Here is a 17,070-nt window from a genome sequence, read left to right on the forward strand (position 1 = left end):
TTCGAGATATAAGGAAGCAAGACTCTTAAGCATCTACCAACTGCTACAGAAAGCTGGGGTTTGTCTTTGTCTGCAATGCTTTGAAAACACCAAACTTTCCTCCTCTCTTCAGATCCTTTTTTATAACAATAGAAGAAGAAGGAATATTATATAATTTAAGAAATGAAGTGAACCTGAAGGTTCTGCTTTTTAGAAAAGCCGTAGGTCAGAAAAATATAAAATACAGAGGTGCAAAAACCTGGAATAATCTTCCTGAAACTATCAAAAATTCCATTTCACTAAACCAGTTCAAGAAGCTCCTAACTGAACACATTAGCATTAGCAAAGGCACATGATGCAAAAAAGCAAGCTTATATAGCATCAGCCAAAAAAAAAAAAAAAACACCCTTCCCATTTCACCCATCCACTGATCTAAATCACTCTCCGCTGAACTCCTGAACTTTGCATTCCCCAATGCATTTACTCTATGTTTAATAACATAGAGGAAATGCATACCAGTTTGGAAATTATGTAAACAAGTTGAAGGAATAGTTGTCAAATGTTTTCTAGTTCTACCTTGAATCTATTTAAGCTATCAACTTCTACAATGACAGATGGAAGTTTGTTCCAGCAATCAACCACCCTCTGGCTAAAGGCAAACTTCTGCACATCTACCCTACAACTGTCTTTCCTCAATTTGAATTTATGCCCTCTCAGGTGATTATTCTGAGCAAGAGGAAGAATTCCATCAGCATTAAGCATACTCAAACCATTCAAGGTTTTATACACCTCAATCAGATCACCTTGCAGGTGCGTAGTCTCCAGACACTAATTTGCAAAACTTAAGCCTTTCTTTGTAAGAGCAACCCTTTGTTCCATTCACTAATCTTGTTGCCCTTCTCTGTACTCGTTCCAACAGCTCTACATCCTTCTTAAAATGAGGCCTCCAGATCGGTATACAGTACTCAAGGTGTGGCCTGACCATTGCCTTATACAAGGGGATAATCACCTCCTTATCACCAGGGATGTCTGATCTAAATCACTCTCCGGTGAACTCCTGAACTTTGCATTCCCCAATGCATTTCCTCTATGTTTAATAACGTAGAGGAAATGCATACCAGTTTGGAAATTATGTAAACAAGTTGAAGGAATAGTTGTCAAAAAATCTTGTAACACTCTAGGCAATTATTTCATCATATTTTCTTTCATACTTCTTAATGTAAAAGTATTCACAATGTAATTATAAGTACTGTTGAAAACCACATGACATATGTGTTTGGTTTTCGAAGGGCTCTGTAATGAAATGTAGAAATATTATTATTATTATTATTAATATGGTGCAAGGAAGCCTGAGGTTTATGCTGCACCAGCCAAAAAAAAAAAAATTCCTGAGTTACCCTGAGAGAGAGAGAGAGAGAGAGAGAGTCAGAGTCAGAAATAGAAGGGAATCACCAAGAAAGAGAAGAATAATGATATCCAGCTCAGGACCTTGGGCGTGCCAAGCCCATACTCACCAGATGAGAGCCCCTGGGGTAAAATATGTCCTGATTTATTTATGATTTATCTGTTGAATAACACCTGTACAATTTCAGATGTTTTTATTGTTATCCATATCTTTTTCAAAGGGAACACCCCATAAAAAGCCTTTGGCTTATGTGTTCTCCCTCCCTTGCTGTTATCTCCCAACAAGTAACACAAGATGGGGATAAATAAATTATCAAAATATCAAATTGCATCGTTCGTTGAAATATGATGAGAGAGAGAGAGAGGATTGTAATTGGTACTGGGACTCCTCAGCTATTTGCTTTGTCTACAGAAAGGATGGAGGAGGGGAGTTATGCTGTTTGTTAAGAAGTGCATAGGCCCTAAGGCAGCCATTGTATAATGTTAAGTCAGTTTGGTGTGACATAAGCACTGGAAAAATAAAAATGAGGGTAATCGTATGTTATAGGCCAAATGACTGCGATGAGTATGATGAACACCCATATAGACAAATAGAATTGGCCAGTAAATCATAATGTCTTATAATGGAGGGCTTTCTAGATGTAGGGTGGTCACTTGCACAGTAGCTCAACTTTTATGTGTTTTATGACTGTTTTTACACCAGTAGTTAGTCAACAAGGGAAAGCCATAGCTATCTTATTATCAGCAGTGATTCTTTATACGTTAAGAATCTGCAAATAAAAGGTGGTGGCAGTGGCCAGAGTGTATTGATGTGGGATTTTATATGTAAAAACTGACAAGGGTAAAGGGAATTGATTTTGCTCTCATAAAAGTGACTACAAAGGTCTTATACAGTTTTTAAATTCTCTTCAGCTGATGATCAGCATCATCAGCTGATTCTTTTCTGAACCAACTGATGATGTTATTAACTTCAAATTATTAATGGAAAGTATTCAAGAAAACAATTAGAGATGCCTACAAGCTGGTTGGATACTATGATGTAGTAACAAAGGAACTGAATGCAAAAAATAATTTTGACATCATATACAGCCTCTCCCCAGCTTACATAATATTCGACTTACGAAAATTCAACTTTACATAAGTTTTTGCTGGCCGGTGCAAACTTAAAAAAAAATCGTGGAAACGTATTTTGCATCCCGTAGGAATAAATGGAGGTATCATGAAAATATCGTAATGTGAACCCAATAACACTTTTTTTTTTTTTTTTTTTTTTTTTGGTAATTTGTTCGAAGACCTTGGAACAAATTACCAGTATATAACTAAGCTATCTCTCTAAAAGGTCATTTTTATAATGTAAATTGCACTACACTTTCATCGTTATCATAAGTTCTGCTGTTATAAGAATCAATTTTGAATGCCTTTGTGATATTTTTCTAAAACACATTTCTGGAGGTCACTACCAAAAAACAATAAAAACAACTTGCACTTTCCGGTTTATTGGACTTTTCTATTAGTGCAATATATTATAAACCGGTAGTAAATTCGATCTTATTGCATTTGCGATAATACCGATACTGGAATTCTGTGGATTTTTAAGTTACGATATTATGGTGAAATGAGTTCCCCTTCACAAAATCTTCAATCATATAAAAAACATAAATAAATTTTCAGAATCTTCTCTTCATTCCTATTTACTTATTACAATGGTGAAGGGAAAGGAACCAACAGAAAGTGCAAGTGCTGGCAGTGCTAGGAAATGAAACAAAATTGATTTAGAAATGAAGAAGATTAAGAAGTACGAAGCAGGACAAAGTTTGTCATCTATTGCACGGAATTAGGTCTCGCTGCTTCAACAGTGAATACTATTTTAAGCGACAGTCCACATGTAAAAGAACGTGTTAAAGGATCAACGCATTTAAGATTAACAGTGATCACAAAACAGCATTCAGGTGCTATATAGAAGATGGAAAAGCTATTAATAATATGGATGGAAAATCAGATTCAAAAGCAAGTGCCCCTGAGTCCAATGGCCATTCAAGCAAAAGCAAGAAGTATTTATGAAGATATTAAGGATAAGTACAGTGAACTCCAAGCCAAGTTTGTGGCAAGCAACTGGTGGTTAATAGGTTCAAGCATCGTGCTGGCTTCCAAAACATTAAAGTATGTGGTGAAGTCGCCAGTGCTGATTCTGCAGCTGCAGAGAAATCTTGTGATGTGTTGTAAAAAAACCCTTCTAAATCTCCACAGCCCTCAACTTCTGCAGCGGCATGCTTATCAGCTGGAGAGTTAATTCTGGCAGTGATGCTCAAAAGGTAAAACTTGCTGACGTTATGCCTGTCTCCTCTCTCTTTTTGTAATTTTGTAATTTTGTATATTTTTGTAATTTTTCCTGCACGTGAGATAAAAAAATTGAATAAATAATTCTATTTACATGTTTGTTGAACATTTCTTTTTTGCTTCAATCAAATTCAATCAGATTTGCTTCAATCAAATTTGTGAGTGCTGCATAAGTATTTAGGGAAATTCTGCAGAATGCAACCCTTATGTAAGTTGGGGAGTGGCTGTACTTAGATTTCAGAAAAGCTTTTGATACTGTACCACATAAAAGACTGCTGTACAAATTGAAACAGTGTGGTATTAGGGGCAAGTTACTACTATGAATCAGGAATTGTTTAGTGTTAAAAAAGCAGAGAGCAGTTATGGGCACTGCTCTTCTTTGACTAATATTATTAGTGGATTCTCTCACGGTTCGGTTTTGGGCCCTTTTATTGTTTTCAGTATTAATGATATTTATGAAGACATCAATCAAGTTTGATGTCAGTGTTTATAGATGATATGAAGGTTGGTAGGGTGGTTAATGACAAAAATCAGGATATGATGCTGCAATAAGACCTAGAAAAAAAACCTCAACTGCAACTTCACATGGACTGTGAAGTTGCAGTTGAGGTTTAACAGTGAAAAATGCAGGGTAAGGTAGTGCATATGGGTAGCAGTGATCCCAGAATAACATATCAATTGGGTGGTAATGCACCCAAGGTAGTGGAAAAAGAAAAAGACCTGGAGATAATTATACATGCTGACATGAAGTTTTTGAGCAGTGTAGAGGGACTGCTTGGACACGTCATGGGGTTCTATCAATGATGTATAGAAATTCTGCCAGCAGAAACCAGGAGGTGATTGTCTTGTTGTATGAGGAAATGGAGTACTCTGTACAGGTCTGAAAATCTCATTTTAGGAAGGATGTGAATCTGCTGGTGAAGAGAAGAGTAACAAGGCTAGTCAAGACAGAAGATTACTCTTACCATAAAAGACTTAAGTTCTGAAAATGATAGTGTCTGGAACCATTCAATTGTGATGAGATTTGATTGACACCTTATGGCCCTCAGTGGATTGAATAAATTAAATGTGGATGGTATCCTAACTTGTGCTCAGATGGTATACATAATTGGATATAAATTTTGAATTGAAAAGGGATGGTTGTAGGAAGGATGTGAAAATTTGCTTTCAGCCAATGAGCAATTGATTGTCAAAGCAAGCTTCCATCTGGTGTTGTGGAGATAGTTTGTATAAATTTCAAGGAGAATTAGACAATTATTAGAGGAGATGGATAAGAGAGATGGGCATGTTTTCTTTTTTTTTTTTTTTTTTTGCTGATGTTATATAAGCTTGCTTCCTTGCCTCATTTGTTAATACTAATTGGAAGAGAATTGCATAATTCCATTCCATTCCATTCCCTGATTTTATAAATCTCAAAAACAAATCTCCATTTCAGTTTTAAGAAAAACTGTGGACACACCATCTGTTCTCCACTTAAATTCCACCCACACCAAAAGTAAAAAAAATGGCTATTCATGAAATGATTCCCAAGTAGTTCACTGAAGAGGTAGACCCCATCAGGAACATCCTACAGTGGAACAGCTGCCCAACTACTTTCTATAGTAAGATCATATTCAACAAAATTGTGGAGTAGGGAAAAGTTTCCTAAAACACTGATACTCCCATACCATTAGGGCTTACAATACCAGGATCCCAGTTTTCTGGTATTGAAATACTGGTATTGATACAAAAAATACTGGTTTTTCGATACTAATTAAAAAAAAGAAGTAATTGCTTATAATTTAATCACATAAAGGTTATAATATCACCTTTATGTGATTATGACGTCATTATCTCTACTAGCAAATGTTCGATAAATCATCGATAGGACACCATGCAACATTGCAACCTGTCCACAATTCTCGGACAACTTCATGTCTGACCGTATCGTAACTCCCAAGTCTCGTTCCTCTACTACTGACTAGTTCAACTCCACAAAGTGTATAAGTTATTTTGGGGTTGCTGTTCCCGAGGTGTAAGACCTTGCATTTTGCTGAATTAAAGCATAGCTTCCACTTTTCTGACCATCCCGGAAGTCTATCTAGGTCACTCTGAAGAAGCTCTGTTTGGCGGCGATCATTAACTACTCTACTGATCTTTACATCATCTGCAAGTTTAGATCTCACCCCTTCCATCCCTTTATAGATGTCATTTAAGATAATCAAAAACAACAGTGGTTACAATACTGATCCTTGGGCAACACCACTTCTTACATTAACACACACACACACACACACACACACACACACACACACACACACACACACACACACACACAAAAACAACATTGGTCCCAATACTGATCCTTGGGGAACCCCACTTCTTACATTAACCCAATCTGAGGAATAACCATTTATCACAATCCTCTGCCTGGTGCCGTCAAGCCATCGTGCTATCCATCTAAGGATTTTCCCTGTGATTCCAGCCTGCTCCAACTTATAAAATAACCACTCATATGGGACTGAGCTAAATGCTTTGCTGAAATCCAAAAAAACAATCCAAAGTCCAGCTCTTGAGTGACCCTGTCAAAATAGCTAACCAGATTAATTAAACATGATTTTCCCTTTACAAAACCATCCTACAGAATTCCATTTCAACATAATTAATTACATTTTTTTTCAACTTCACTTCCATAATATCTCATTTTTATGTCAATATCGATGCAAAGTAACTGTTGAGTTCATCTGCAACTTCAGCAGTGGTATCTAATACTGTCCCACATCCATTACATAAAGGTCCAATCTGATTTGTCCTTCTATTCTTTGCATTTATATATGTAAAGAATTCCTTAACTGCACTCTTTGCTCTCTTCTTTATTCCATATCCCCACTCTTTTCTGTCTCCTAGACTCAGTAAAGATACTGTAGCGAAAATTATACTTCACTGAATAAAACGTCTTTCTCCTTCAGAAAATGATGAACATAATTCAACCATGGAAGACCAACATGGAACAGAACATCAGTGTTCTGCAAATTCTTTCCAAAATAAGAAATTGCCTGACTCCAATGAGATTTTAAAAGATGAACTTGAGTCGGAAATTAATGAAATACTTTTAACTATTTTTGCTAAAAAAAGTTCAAAGCCTAGAAAATATGGGCTGAGTTTGTCTATGATTATCTCAGTACAATAGTACCAGAATAGAATCCGAAAGGGTGTTTTCTGTCGCTAATCAAATATGTACCAACATTTTTTTTTTTTTTTTTTAATGTGAACCCAAAACACAAGAGGTATTAGAACCTATAGTACTTAGTACCGTGCTTGGATTAGACCCATTTAATTAGATCCATTTTAAATGATCATACTATTGATTGCTTATGTTTCTTAAGAGTTCACTTTATTCGGACAGGTAGTGTGGATGTTTAAACATAACTAAACTTTGCAGTAACAATATGCATTTTTTTTTGTTTTTAGAATAACTGTATTTTAATGATTTTTTTCCTGAGTTACCCTGAGAGAGAGAGAGAGAGAGAGAGAGAGAGAGAGAGAGAGAGAGAGAGAGAGAGAGAGAGAGTCAGAGTCAGAAATAGAAGGGAATCACCAAGAAAGAGAAGAATAATGATATCCAGCTCAGGACAGTTTAACATTATGAATATATATTATTGCAATAAAAGTTTATTTAAAACATGAATTCAAGTAATTACAGTACTTGGTTTTTTTTTCTTACTTTATTGCACCTAATTGTCATCAAAATTTATTGAGAAAAACGTTTGTTTTTAGAATACCAGTATCCCAGTTTCATAAATTAAAAATACCGAAATACCGGTGTTAAGATTTTGACTGGTATTGTAAGCCCTACATACCATCCTGGTATAGGAGAGGATGTCCAAATAGTCAGGAGACAAAATGTGAAGTATTCTATTCTGGGAATAGGAAAGTCAAACAGATCCTCATTGTCTCCTTCAGAATACTCTTCAGGGCCTCTTCCCACCAACCATATAACATTCTCATACTTTTGTGGATATACACATATATGATGAATCGCTTGGAAGTCTTCTTTCCATTTTTGGAAAAGTGTGCTAAAAATTAGGTTGTGTGCATTTGGAATGGAAATAATTAGTACAGTTGGTGACCAAGATGTTGCTTGTGTGAAGCTACAAATTATAAATATTTTACCCAGAAGAAAACAAAAATAGGCTGTGGCTCTTTTTTCTTTTTTTTTTAGATAAAAACATAACACTGCATATTCAGTTTATGAAGTAGATTTTAATTTAAATTTAGAATAGTTTTAAATTATCAGTAGTTTACGTATAACAAAATTGGAGTGGGAGGTTAGAGAAGGATATTTGATAGGGGCATACTGAGAGATTTGTACTTTGTAAATAGAAGAATAAATAAAATGGTAATGGGAAAGAGTTTTGTCATTTCACCCAGCACTTTTCAAGTTTCTACCAATTTTTAGTATTCACTTACCTGATTAGTAAGAGACTGAGTGTGTTCTTTTAACTGTATGGTAAAACTGAGTTAAGAAATATTAAAATAAAAGCAAAAAAAAAACACTGTTTTTTGCTTTTATTGCTTTTTTTGCAAAAAAATTCAGTATTTCTGTGAAATACTGAATTAAAAAAAAACTATTAGCATTTTGTGGTAATAGTAATTAATATATTAAAATTTATCACTGTGTAAACCTTGAATGTCAGCCTAAAATTAAGAAATTAATTATCATATTGTTTAAAAAAAATCTCTCAGATTATCCTTAACTGAAGTAAAAATAGGCATATAACACTTAATAATATTTTATTCTACAAATAGGATATACTGTACTGATTTTAGATAGATAGACTAATTTTACAATCAGTGGATGTATAAAATTTATATATAAGCAAACTTCATCCCTTTTAAAGTCTCTTTGTGAATATAAATATTTTAAATACTGATTAGTGTAATTAGTTGTAATTAGGTATTATTTTTGCATCTGAGCAAATCTCAGAATAATGTCACTGCCCCTTTCCTTCAAGGTTCTATGCAGGACAGCTGGCCCTCTCCTCCTGTCCTAATTTCACTACTGCTATCACTGTTGGAAATATTTCAGGAACCCTTTCTTTAGAAATCTCCTTCTGAACACCTGTGATATTCTATTTAACCTTTGAGTGGGTGTATTTTTAAAGTCACAGTAGGAGGCACGTTGGTGTACAGAAGTCAACAATAGGATTTTTGTGATAAACAGCAAGAAATAATTGAAATGGGAAACTAAAATTATTCTTAAATTGGATAATATTGTCAAAAATTACCCTTAGAAATGTGTTATCAAAAAAAAAAAAAAAAAAAAAAAGAAACAAAGATATTTCCCCTAATTGCCTTAAGCCAGGTTTCCACTTGCTTCTTAAATGATAACTCTATGAAAATTTATATTTTATTTAGCTTAATAAAATTTAGGCTCCAAAGAATTTGTTATGGCTGTACTTCTCCAGTGAAAAGTAATTGATACAAATGAGGAGGAGTTACTATATTTGAGGAAATACTAAAATTTTCACAATTCTTTTTAAATATCTGTACAATTTTTTTTGTGTTATTTGATGCTGCCCTGCATGCCCAAAGGCTAATATGTCTGCTGGAAGTCTTTTTCCTTTAATTGAATTTTTCAACTTGGGGAGTGGGGAAGTTAAGTGGGAGGGGCAGGTGGTTAAAACTAGTGAATAAAGCTGATAATCAAGCTGTTTGATCCTTTTTTATATAAAATTGTATTTCAGAAGATATTTTATGCATAAATAATATCTTCAGACATATTTTTGTCTGAAGGTAGGGAGAAATATGATGGAAGCATATATTTAAAATATGATATTACATTACATAGATTAAAATGATGCTGAGAGTCAAGTTAGTATGTTGTGATATCTCATTGTGATTACTTCATGGTGTGTACCCAGCAAGGTTTAAGTATAATTTGATCCGATTTCTGACTGTATACCATGAAGTAAACACCCGGGAAGTTTTGCAACATGCAGTAAACCTTGTTTTCATCAGAAAAAATGATGAAAAATGAACGAATGAAAAAAAAAAAAAAAAAATTTAATCAGTGTAGTGCATGGTCATATTTTATATCATTTAAAAAAAAAAGGTTTTTTTTAAGCTCTTACCCATTTCAGAATTTTCGTATAGAAGGTATTATTTGACCTTTAGGGATGAATTTTGAATGAACAGTTATACTAATTTTAAAGAAATAAAGCAAATTGTTATAATTTTTGATTTTTCTTTGTTGACTGTTGAAGATTCCTATTGAAGACTGATGTTTTGTTTTGCTTCTACCTCATGCTGAAGTATCTGTTTCATGATTAGTTATAATTTTCTACAAAAGATTGCTGTCTTCTTGAACTCTACTTTGATAAAAACAAATTTCAGTCTTATGATTTTTGTTTTTCAGTCAGAGCTTGTGAAATAGGCTTGATAGAACCTTTCTCATATTCAAGTGTTCTATCAAAATGAGTGACTGTTTCTTTAGCTACATTTAACTCTTCAGCAGTTAAGTGTAATTAGTTGTCTGTCTGAATGACCACATCTTTCATTCTTTGATTGTGTTCTTTAGTCTTGTAAGGCAATAAATGTCCACTTTGCAGAATATCATTGATTTTCTCTCTGCCTACTATAAATCTTTTAAACCAGTTAAGAACTCTTGTACTAGACATAACCTAGTACAAGAGTTAACATTAATACAAACTTTGTTTGACATGCAAATTGTTTTGCTCTCAGATTTCCCCAACTTCACATTTCCTCATTTTATAATGAGAAAACTGAAAGCTGTTGCAAGCTACATTGAGTAAAAGGGAATTCATATATTAATATGTAATCAGTTGGGTAAGATATGCAAGGAATCCAAGCTTATGGAAAAAAGGCTTTAAAGGCTTAAATTTTTTTTTAAAGGCTTATCCAAGCCTTTAAAAAAATAGTATTACGTAACCAATGGATCTTTTGCTATCTATTTTTATGCAATTCTCTCCCCAACCTTTCTTTAAATTTATATAAGCTTTCCAGTTCCATAAGAATAGGTAACAATTTCAGTAGCAGTATTTTGTCTAAAAGAAAACATTTTTGCAGTTCATCTGTCAGCAGTTATCCTTTCTTAACATAGGTTTGTGTCTGCTAGTTTGTGTCACTGAGAAAAAGTAAAAAAATATTCTCAAGTGTCAATATCAAACCTTATTGCTCTTTGATTTTCTAGGGTTCACATCCTTCCAAAAATGGAGTTTCCAGTTTTGTATAGCAGCATCTTACTAAAGTTCAGGATTATTTTTTGCACCCAGTTCTTTTGTCACAACCTCCTAATTGCTTAGGCGTTTGCTTAGATAACACCACTCTGCATGGTTTCGACATTTATAAATGAAAAACTGCTTTTAACTCAGTTTTTTAATGCTGATTTCAGAAATGTTATTTGTTTTTTTCCATCACTTACCATTTTTTTACAAATCACTTAAGTTGATGTCATGAGTTGTATTATTGAATGTATTAAGTTAGGAGTAAATGCTGAGATTTTGTAAACTAAATCTCTACATGTTGGCAACACTGCCTTCAGTCGTTTGTTTCTTGACCTTGAGAGTTCCATGTAGCAAAGTTTATCAGTGTGAGCTCAGTTTATTTTTGAGGTTATCATGTCAAACTTTTGCTGAAAAGTGAGTAAAATGTCTTCATGTAAGTGTTTGAACAATCCAGACTTATTTTGTTATATTTATGGAAATGATGTAGTTTCTCAAGCAAAGAAGCATATTACAGGATTTGTAAAAAATGTGTATTGTGCTTATTTTGGAGTGAAACTCTGTGGCCAAGATAAAAAGTGGGCTCCACATAAAGTTTTCGAAACCTGTGTTGAAGCGTTGAGATTGTGGGAAAAAGTAAAAAGAAAACTATATCATTTGCAATTCCCATGATTGCAGGAGCCTGTAAACCATTGTGATGACTGTTACTTTTGTTTAGTTAATGTAGAGAGATACAATGCAAAGAGAAGAAGGGTATCCTAATATTCCATATGCCATTAGACTGGTCCTGCATGGAGATAACCTGCCAATTCCATGCCCTCCACATATTGGAGAATGTAGCAGTGGAGAGTGCTGAAAGTGAAGCTTCTTAAGATGAACTGAAGTCTGCATGCCTGGAGACAATGTCCAGCCCTCAACTATTTTCACAGCATGAACTCAATGATCTGGTAAGGGATGTAAATTTACCAAAGGAATCTGCAGAACTCCTTTGTTCTAGGCTTAAGTCAAAAAACCTTTACATGGGACATTTTTCTCATGGTACAGACACAGAGAATGAGAACTAGTCCCCTACTTTTCTGAGGATTCTATAATTTTTTGTAATAATATAAATGACTAAATGAACTATGTAGGAATTAGTTACAATCCTATACAGTGGAGACTTTTTATTGACTCATCAAAGAGGAGTCTCAAAGGTGTGTTGCTCCACAATGGAAATAAATATGGGTCAATTCCAGTAGCCCACACTGTGCATTTAAAAGAAACATATCATAACTTGAAGTTGTTGACAAATATTAAGTATGAAGAACATGGTTGGTTGGTTTGTTCTGTGCTGACTTTAAAGTGATAGACATGTTACTTGGACAGCAATCTGGTTACACAAAAATGCCTTGCTTTTTGTGAGTGGGATAGTCGGGCAAGGAGTAAGCCTGGATTGTCAAGGTCTGGCCAAAGAGGCGCAGTTTGTTGCCTGGATCAAAGAACATAGTTCATAAACCGTTGGTAGACCCCCAAACTGTTCTCCTTCCACCCTTGTGCATCAAATTGGGTTTGATGAAACAGTTTGTGAAAGCTTTACCTCAGGAAGATGTCTGCTTCAACTACCTTTGTACCAAGTTCCCATTGATCACCCAAGAGTAGCCAAAACAAGGTAGTTTTGTTGGACCTCAAATTTGCAAACTAAAGAGGGACTAAGATTTTGATGGAACTGTGAATAAAAGAGACAAACAGGTATGGATTAGCTTCAGATCTGTTGTTGAGGACTTCTTAGGGGATCAACAAGGAACAGACTACAAGAATATAGTTGAAATATGTTGGCAAACTAGGCTGCAACATGAGTAGCAAGGTACATTTTTTACACTCCCACATTGACTACTTCCTAGAAAATCTAGGAAGCATTAGTGAAGAACAGGGTGAGTGATTTCACCAAGACATTAAAGACATGCAGATCAGGTACAATGGGATGTGGAATGTCAACATTTTGGCTGACTATTGCTGGATACTGAAGAGGGAGTGTAACGTAGGAGCTGAAAGAAAACCAAAGAAGTGAAAATTTGACCCATTGTAGATCAGTTCTTAAAATGAGAGGTGAGTGTTTAGTGGACTTTTTGCCACACTGCCCTTTTTAATAGTTTTCAACATGTATTTAAATATAAAAGTCTGGTAAAAGTAGCATTTTGTTATAATTTCAGTGCACAAATTCTGCCAAAATTACTAAACATTTGTGAAAAATCAAATTTTATTTAGTGAATTTTGAAAAAACTCGACATGGTGGCAGTCATTTTTGAAATCAGCATTAGAAAATGATTCAGAAACACCCTTTTCTGAGAAAACATCAGCAATTTTTTTTCAAAATGCAGAGTAGTATAATTTTCCATTGAACCAATCCATGTTCTGTTTCCTGTATAATTTCTGTTGAGATGTTCCTGTTGTTCATCCTTAACCCCATCCACTGCTAGTGCAAATTTAAAAATGTGGCTTCTGTCAGATACTTTTTTTTTTTTAATTTGTAAATGAAAACATACTGTACCTTAGTCCACCAGTATTTTCCAACTGGTTATACAGTGTTTTCTGTTTTGTTTTGATAGACTTTTTAGAATTAGATTTTTTACTTTATTAGAGACAGTTTTTTGTTTGGCATTTAACATACAGTGTATGTTAAATGCCAAATTGGTTTCTTTGGTTTATTTTCATTCACTGTTTTTTATTTGAGTTTGGAAAACTGTTTTCACTTTAGTAAAAAAGCTAAAAATGAATTTTTTATAATTAAAACAAAAAGGAGTGTCTTTGTTAAATTGAGGGCATGAGTGATGGAAGGGTAATCATGAAATCTGTAATTTTCTTTGCTACAGAAGTGGGCTTGGATAAAAAAAAATATTTTATAAACATTTTTTTATAGCTTATCTATAAAACTTGAATGTGTACATAGTGGTTAGGATGTAAATGTTTTTCAGCAGTGGGCTTGCATGAGCATAATCAAGACTTACAGACGCAGAGTAAATCTTGATTAGGTGCATGACACTTATTTTGAAATTACCCTGGACATCGAAGAAAATTTATTCAAAAGGTTAAACCTGTTTTGCATGCCATACTGAATATTATACTTTAATAAATACAATAACAAATTAATCAGAGGTTAGCAACAGTTTAACATTATGATTTTATAAGCTCTTTAACTTGTTACTTGCACCAATATTTGTTGTCAAGGTGGGAGGGCCTTATTTTTGACTCCATTTGGTGAAGAGTGAATTTTTAATAGAGAAATCATGGAAAACACTTTTTGAAAGGTATTGTGAATTGAAGCTATTTGAACAGAGTGGTCTACAGTGCATAAGAGTTTAAAAAGAAATGATCCTCATTTGCACCAGTGGGCTAAGAAGATATTTTATATGAATTGACCTATTTCAAAAACATTTATTATGAAATAGTTTTATATACTCCTTGGACTTCAGTGTAGTTTTTTATATTAAAGTTTTGATTTTATGATTTTTATTCTTTCTTTCAGTTATTTGCATTTATTTAGGTATGGAAGTGTTATCGTAGTTACTTATATAAGAAGCTCTGCAGTCATGAATGTAAAGACTATATAATAACTTTCAAAGGTAAGTATATCCAGTGTATACATTTTAGTCAGCTGGCATGTGAAACCATACATTAGATATTGCCACTTTGAGAAGTCATTTTGATCCTATTTATTTGAGATTTACTGAATTTTTAACAGAGGCTTGTGGGAAAAATTACTTTAGAAAGTATGAGTTGCTATTTGCTGATCAGAATGGTTTTCTGTGTGTGAAACTGTAAAGAAAATGGAAATTATTTTTGATCCATGTATGACTGTCAACAAGGTAATATTTTAGAAAACACTTCAAACACTGTAACACTTGTTCCAGTGATGAGCTAGCACTAAAATTTATTTGCAGAATATTTCCTTTAAACCTTTTAAAGTATATTGCCCATTTTCAGTGCTAGAGGGTTGTTAAATATAAAAAAAATTTCATTAAGAAAAGCCAGTGTCCTTCTAATATAGGTTTCACTCTCTTGAATTGCAGTGTTATCATTGTTACCCCCACTGCAAAGAAATAGTATGGTTTGTCATGGACATTCTTCCAGTGATATTAGCTAAGTGGCTGCCACTTAGAAGTTTAAAATGCTGAGGGAGTAGATATTCAGGTCCCACTTGTCACTCAAGGGTACTGAATTTTGGTCAAGTCTGGTTGTTATTGCTAGTTCATGCCACTCAGGTGTGAACCAGCATAAAGCAGGGGTTGAGATGTTGTATCCTTCATACCACATTGGAATGGCCAAGCCTCTGTATCACAAGGCAGTACTAGATGATTTTCATAATCCAGTGCCATACTACCATGTTGTTTAAGAGAGGGGGGGCTTGAAGTGGCAAACACTGTTTGGTCTCAAGAGAAAAGTTCCAACATCTTTCCATGCTATTAATATTCTGTTAATTGTATGAGTTGACTATTTTGAGTTGCATCTTTTATGACAGGTGTAATGACAAGATACAGTATTCCTTACATTTAAAGGGTGTTACTTTAAAATAGCTTTTGTCCACTGGATAAAAGTTGTTTTTGGTTCACTGGACCAAACCTATTCACAATGCTCTATGACAGTGATCGCAAACCAATGGCATGTGAAGGAAAAATACCAGCCTGCTGCCACATAAATAGTTATTAATTTATTCATCTATTTTTTTTCTTTGAAAACAAATTTGTTTTATGGTCTGTTGTCCACATCTAGGGACCAAAACTGTAATGTAACTGTGTGAAAAATTATGCAGCAGTAGTTCTCATTAGAAACTTTAAAGTACTGTTACATTTTTATAATATCAATAAAGACTATTTATTAATTAGTCATTTTTTTCCACTATGGCATGCAATTTTTATATTTTTGCTTCAGCTTATTTTTGGCACATGCCAGAAAAGGTTCCCCATTGCTGCTCTAGAGGGCATGTAGTCAGTAAGTGGATAATATTGCTGTTTCTATTATTCTGAGTAATGCGTATGTGGGAGGCACTGCTGAGGCCATGTTATGTTAAAGAGCTAGGCATATCTTGGCACGTGTACAGCTTATCTAAAATTTCATCACTTCGTACTGCATTTTCAACCCAAGTCATAACTCATCTACATTACTGTGCATTAACATGAATAGTCAAACTAACGGATCTGCAAAAAAAGAACTTCACTTACTAATTCATTTACAAATGTACAGTAGACTGTCGAAATAACAGCACCATAAATAATGGAACATTTGAGCTAATGGCACATTGAGATCAGATGTTTACATACAGTGCAGATGTCTTGTTTGTTTGTTAGTTTGTTATTTGGTTTTTAGGAGCATTAGCAACTAAGGCCATATTGCTCCGGGAAATGCGGTGGTCATTCCTTGACCTTTCCGCATCCTCCGTATTTGGTGGTGACGGGCTCGAACCCCGGTCTAATCAAGAAGCGTGTGCTACGCACTGCTGCTCCTTCCCACCTGGCTACAGAGGCGCCACAGATGTCTTGCTGTGCTGAAAAAGAAAACAGCAAGTCATGTGATTACTGTATTTGTTTACGTTTGTCATTTTGAAAGTGAATTCTGTACTGATATCACTGATTATACCGCTATTTTACATTTATTTTAAATTAAAAATCCCTCACTATGGCTCCTAAAGTTAATAAACCCCATACAGAGAAGAAAAGAAGAACAACATTAAAGCTTAGTGACAAACTTGATATAATCCAAACTATTACATTAGGATCATCCGGAAAATTAATTCATATACCCATGTGTATTGTCTCTAAATTGTGTTTGTTCTCTGGTCGATTTGCCTGTTTTGCTGGACGAAAAATATTGTTATCTACACCTGAAACTGACTAACTGCGGAGTGAAAAAAGCCCATAAAAGTTCCTAGTGCCATCGACGAGATTTGAACCCAGGCTTTTTCCACCTGGTGTGGGGAGGACGGTGATGATACCACTGTGCTACCTGTGCAGACTAAACTTGATATAATAAAAAAATAGAATGGGGCATAAGCAGGAGTGTATTAATGGTAGAATATAACATTGGATCATCAACATTTTTATGTTTTTTATGTGCAGTTAATAAAATCGCATTCTTAATCTCTCTGTTCTTGGCA

General features: G+C 34.4%; 1 protein-coding gene across 1 annotated transcript in view; it reads left to right on the plus strand.

Annotated features, from left to right (window-relative positions):
- The window catches only part of LOC150075391 (uncharacterized), an 83,205-nt gene that overhangs the window by 47,688 nt on the left and 18,447 nt on the right, over positions 1-17,070 (plus strand). Inside the window, exon 3 of the mRNA XM_090388471.1 lies at positions 14,446-14,542. The gene's annotated coding sequence lies outside the window, so the exon portion shown is untranslated. The remainder of the gene's footprint in view (positions 1-14,445; positions 14,543-17,070) is intronic.

This window comes from Mastigoproctus giganteus, chromosome 14, assembly GCF_048544385.1.
Source record: "Mastigoproctus giganteus isolate SK-2022 chromosome 14, ASM4854438v1, whole genome shotgun sequence".
Lineage (NCBI taxonomy): Eukaryota > Metazoa > Arthropoda > Arachnida > Uropygi > Thelyphonidae > Mastigoproctus > Mastigoproctus giganteus.